This window comes from Miscanthus floridulus, chromosome 5 (genome assembly GCF_019320115.1).
Source record: "Miscanthus floridulus cultivar M001 chromosome 5, ASM1932011v1, whole genome shotgun sequence".
Taxonomy (NCBI): domain Eukaryota; kingdom Viridiplantae; phylum Streptophyta; class Magnoliopsida; order Poales; family Poaceae; genus Miscanthus; species Miscanthus floridulus.
This window is the reverse complement of record NC_089584.1, coordinates 80,392,415-80,398,414: the sequence shown is the minus strand read 5'-3', so window position 1 is coordinate 80,398,414 and position 6,000 is coordinate 80,392,415.

Below are 6,000 nucleotides of genomic sequence, written 5' to 3'. Positions count from 1 at the left end.
GGTTGTGGACATTCTAGAAATCTTATGAAATTGCCTACAACTTTCTTTTAATACACTTAGTGTGATTCAGCAGTTAATCTAAGTCAAACAATTTGATCATTCAGATATGTCCAGAGAGCAAGCATTTCTGACAGCAACTTCTAACAACCATAATTTTTAAACCAAGCTATGACTATGAAAATTTAAGACGAGGTAGATAATTAAGTTATCTACAACTTTGTTACTAACACAGTTTTGTAGAAAAGACCATTATCACCATGAAATTATCAACTCAACCGAAAACTATACATACAGCCATCTAGTTGAATTATAAAGCAATAATTAATTAGTTGCATACAACCAATTGCTTTTAAGCCTTACTAACAATATTAGCAGATCATATGTATCACAAGCACCATAGAAAACATCATGGTTAAACATAACTAACATATTTATATCCATTTATTATTTTCCTTAAATAATAGGGTGATTTAAAGGATAAATAGTTCCAGTGCTTAATAAATTATGATAAAATTATAGTATCTACAAATGACCTCAATAGTGTACTGTACAAATTTCATGCTATTTGACATAAGTACCACTACCTCTACAAAAATAACAAGTCACATAGGCTTATTTTAGCAAAAATAGTTTAGCATAGTGAAAAGTGTCAAACAACAGATTTAATATTTTTCTTACTTTTCTCCTAGCATAAGAATACTGTATAAAAATTTGCATGATCATATGTTATGTATTTTTACCCCAATTAATTTCACTAGAAATTAGCAATTAATTAGGATTAAATATGAAGACCATATTCAAAGTATGCTTACTATAGGTTTAATATTTTTCCTAGCTCGAGCATATCAACACAAGACTATCAAAATTGGAATCACAATTTTATCACTTATCTAACTCAAGTTATGCAATTTACAAGATAGAAACCATTTAAAAAGCATTTATCTAGCTACATTTTATTATCCCAGAAAAATCCTAGAAACAGTGCATCTCATATTTTTTATCAAATACTACACATCAAGATGAAACTAACAAAATTTGGTTTACCAAAATTGGACACTCCTAGCTTGAGATATGAATTTTTGAAACATGTATTCAAATCTGTGAAATAAATCTAGAAAAACAAATATCCTAGACACTGATAGCCGGCGCCTGCGGTCAACAGGGACCCACTCATCAGCGATATAAAACAGAGGACGGCGCTGACCGGCGAGAACTCACCGACGGCGAGGTCTCCGGTGGTAGCGTCTTCACCACTGGACTCTCCTCAACCACGTGCATCGAATGGTAGGCCTAGTTAGTCCGGTGGCTCACCGAAGCAAGCTCGATGGCAGCCATGGCGGACGGCGGAGGTCGGCGGTGATACGTCAGCCATCTCCGGCTATGGTGCACTCAGGCGAGGATGGCTACTCCATCCTTGTGACCTAGCGGATCTACAAGGCGCATGTGAGGGCTTGGGGTGGCGTCGATGAGCTCGGTCGTGTGCATGGCCGTGCGACGGTGCTCATGATGTTCTAGCTAAACGACAGCGAAAGGCAGGTCTCCATCATGCCACTAGTGAGGCCTAGGGTTACTCGACCTAAGGCGCATGAGAAAGGAGGGAGATGGTGAACAAACTCGACGGCGGCGAGCTCGAGTGCCATGGCGGCCATGGCAGGCGCGCGGAGCGGTGACTCGTTCTGGCACCGTCACGTGGTGGTGTCATCCCAAACTCTGGCCTAAGCTGCTAGACTCTAGCGTGGTGCTGGACCAAAGAAAATGAAGGCATGCGATGCAGTGGGATGGCAGGGTCACGATGAGCCATGAGCATTGTGGCGCTCCGGTGACGACGACGGCTGCGGCGAGGCAAAATGCTGCACTACTTGTGGTCGGTAGGTGGTGCTGGTGGCTCGAGGAGGTGGAGGTGATGGCATAGCAGCTGTGGCCAAGACGAATCGGCCAGTGGAGCTACGGCGGCGGTAAGCGACTATGGCGGTGCTCGACGAGCTCGGCGTGGCGCCACGGAGAGGTGGAGCAAGCAGGAGGAAGTGAGAGCGGGTGAGTGGATGGAGTGGAGGGTGCGCGGTGTTTTTGTGCCAGCATTGGCCTGACCGGCCGGGCCGACGCCAGCATACGGCTACCACACGATGCACCTGGCCTGCCCCCGATTGGCCACTGACGGCACGGCGTCCGTGGCCATCAGGCCTCGATGACCGACTGATAGAGCGACTTTGATCCCCAGTATCTCCCAAACCAGTTGGAGTTAGCAAAAATTCCCTGAATAGAAGTTGTAGAGCTACATGAAATCTACAAACTTGCTTTAAGAAGCATCCCCAAATTCTCAATGGTTAGCCAGTTACAATGCTCCCAAGAGAGGTACATTGAAACTGTAAACAACACTAATTCTTAGAAAAAAATTTGCAAGTCCAAAACAGCATTTCTTGCTACTTGTGAGCTATTTTTTAGCATGCTATGCACTGAATTAGGTCTTGACCCAAAAATAAAAGTTGTTACTCTAGTCAAGTACTACAACTTTTCTTAAGGGTGCACTACCATGGAAACACTCTATGCTATAATTCAACTTAGGTCAAACATACAACTTGAAATGAAAGCCTACACTAACCATGACTTAGAGGCCAAATGGGTCCAAGTCATGAATACCAAAGTTGTTCCATGTGACATTCTAAACATGTTTAAGGTACTCCTAAGGTCCAACAAACATTTTATACAATGGTCACATGTAAATCCTACCATATGTAAAGCATTTAGTAATAAACACATGTGATATAAGCAATCCTAGAGATAAATTTTGAGATGCTCATGCTCATGAATGATCAATGATGCTTGTGCTCATGAAATGTAAGTGCAAATTGCAATGCTTAACACACAGGTGTTACAGGAGACAAGCACCTTCCTCTGCATGATGATCCTCGCTGCTCTAAGCCGTATAGGTGACGGCAACCACCAAGAGTAACAAGCAAATCCCAAAGCGAAACACGAACACCAAGTGCCTCTAGATACAATCACTCAAGCAATGCACTTGGATTCACTCCCAATCTTACAAAGATGATGAATCAATGATGGAGATGAGTGGGAGGGCTTTGGCTAAGCTCACAAGGTTGCTATGTCAATGTAAATGGACAAGAGAGTGAGCTAGAGCTGGCCAAACGCCTTATATAGGCGTCCCCTCAAAATAGAGCCGTTGGGCACCATGGATAGCTCACTGCATAGTGACTGAACACGCTAGTCAGATCGACTGGACACTCGGCCCCCTTTGTCTAGTCATGGGATCACTACCATGTGTCATAGCTTCAAACGTGCGCCATCCAATCCCAACGGTCAACTCGATCACATGCTCAAATTAATGAACGATCGGACGCACCACACTGAGATCGAACGTGGCCACCCAGCGTCTGCTTGTGCCCTTGCTCGAGGTGCTAACCTAGCGACCTGATGCATCGATGGAATGATCGAACGCTCCATCAACGCGCAGTCCGGTCACTTTTAGAGAGCATCTAGAGCCACACTTTCTTGATTGGACACGTCCGAGGGAGCATGACCGGACTTAGGGCCAAGTTCGGTCCTCACTACCACTGCACACCAATAGTTTCGTCGCTACATCACCATACATCATCGTTGACTAGACCTAGAGGCTACGTGTCCGATCACTTCCTCACGCCAGCGTCCGATCAACTAGGTCGAGACCACGCCACTGCTCCACTACTGATCGAACACGCAAGTCCATTGCTCCAAGTGGTGAAGCTAATGAAGATCATGACATGATGATGGTGATGCCATGGTGATGATCAAGTGCTTGGACTTGGAGAAGAAGAAAGAAAAACAAAAAGCTCAAGGTAAAGGTGTAATTGATAGAAGCTTTTCTGTTTAGTGATCGAGACACTTAGCGAGGTGATCACATTTAGGATCGATTGCCGTACTATTAAGAGAGGTGAAACTTGTATTGAAATGTGGTTATCAAAGTGCCACTAGATGCTCTAACTCATTGCATATGCATTTAGGATCTAGTGGAGTGCTAACACCCTTGAAAACATTTGTGAAAATATGCTAGCACACATGCACAGAAAAGACAGGGTTTCACAGAGTGCACCGGACGCTGGTCACGCAGTGACCGGACGCTGGGTCCTGCGTCCTGTCAATGGCGCGTAGTGAAGGCCGCCCTTGGTCTCTGACCGGATGCAGGCAACCAGACTCTAGCTGAACACTGTCTAGCGCCCGGTCCTACTGATGTGGCAGCGCACAGAGAAGACCGTGAGTGACCGGACGCTGGGCGAGTCCGGTCGGGCTTGACCGAACACGTCCGGTCACGAATTTCCACCTCTGAAACCTTACTAGAAGTGACTGGACATTGCGGATAGTCCGACGGTGCCACCGGCACCCTATACAGAAAAGATAGGGTTTCACAGAGTGCATCGGATACTCGTCACGTAGTGACCAGATGCTGGGTCCTGCATTCGGTCAGTGGCACGCAGTGAAGGCCACCCTCGGTCTATTGACCGAATTTAGGCAACCGGACTCTGACTAAACACTGTTCAGCGTCTGGTCCTACTGATGTGGCAGCGCACAGAGAAGACCATGAGTGACCGAACGCTGGGCGAGTCCAGTCGGGCTTAACTGGACGCGTCCGGTCATGAATTTCCACCTCTAGAACCTTACTAGAAGTGACCGGACGCTGGGGTCCTACATTCAGTCATGATCAAACTGACACATCCGGTCGCGGCTGGAACCTTACTAGAAGTGACCGGACGCTAGAGTCCTGTGTCTAGTCCTACACTATAGAGCGTCCGGTCATAACTTAAGTGCACTAATGACCGTTGAGATCGGACAATCAGCATTTGAAGTAGGGGCCATGTGGCGTGCATCGCGTGACTAGACGCTGGGGTCCTGCATCCGGTCGATCTGACCGGTGCGTCCGGTCGCCTCGACTTTTTAGGGTACAGAGAGCCAACGGCACTATTCATGGGGGCTCTCTATTTAAGCCCCATTGCCGGCTCTAGCTCACTCTCTTGGCCATTTGCATTGACATAGCAACCTTGTGAGCTTAGCCAAAGCCCTCCCACTCATCTCCATCATTGATTCATCATCTTTGTGAGATTGGGAGTGAATTCAAGTGCATTGCTTGAGTGTTTGCATCTAGAGGCACTTGGTATTCGTGTTTCGCTATGGGATTCGCTTGTTACTCTTGGTGGTTGTCGCCAACTAGACTGCTTGGAGTAGCGAGGATCATCGAGCAGAGTTTGGTGATTGTCTCTAGCTCCGATCGTTGTGATTGTGAGGGGTTCTTGACCTTTCCCCGGTAGAGAGCCAAAAGGTACTCTAGTAAATTGCTTGTGGCTTGTGTGATCCTCATCTTATGTTGGTTGTGTGGCACCCTATTGAGGGTTTGGCGGGTGATGCCAATCAACTCGCGAACCTCCAAGTGAGTGAATCGCCACAACGAGCACTAGCTTGCCGATAAGCAAGTGAACCTCGGTAAAAAATCGTTGTGTCATCATTTGATTCTGAGGTGATTGGTATTCATCCTTGTGATTGATTGGTTCATTCCTCAACTCGGCGATATATCCTTTTTGCTCTATCTCTTTACATTACCATAAACTTGTTGTCAAGCTCTTTAATGTAGCTAGTCATGAGAACTTGTTAGTTTGGTTAGTGTGGCTCTTTAGTTAGCCTTTGAGAGCACACTAACCTAGTGTAGCAACATAGCCATTGTGTGGATAGAGATTATACAAAATAGATTTGGGTAGGTGGCTTGCAACCCCAAGTATAGTGCTAGCGTAAAATTCGCTTCGCCATCTTATTGACTAATTATTCGTCTTTGTTGTTGTAGAAATTTTTAATAGGCCTATTCACCCCCCCTCTAGCCATTAGGACCTTTCATCAGTGTCCAGTCCAAGCGTCTGGTAAGCACTAGTGACCTCCTCGACTTCCCAAACTTCACCACCCTTGCTCCAATATGCCAACCACCAAGTGTATCACCTTGTGCACGTGTGTTAGCATATTTTCACA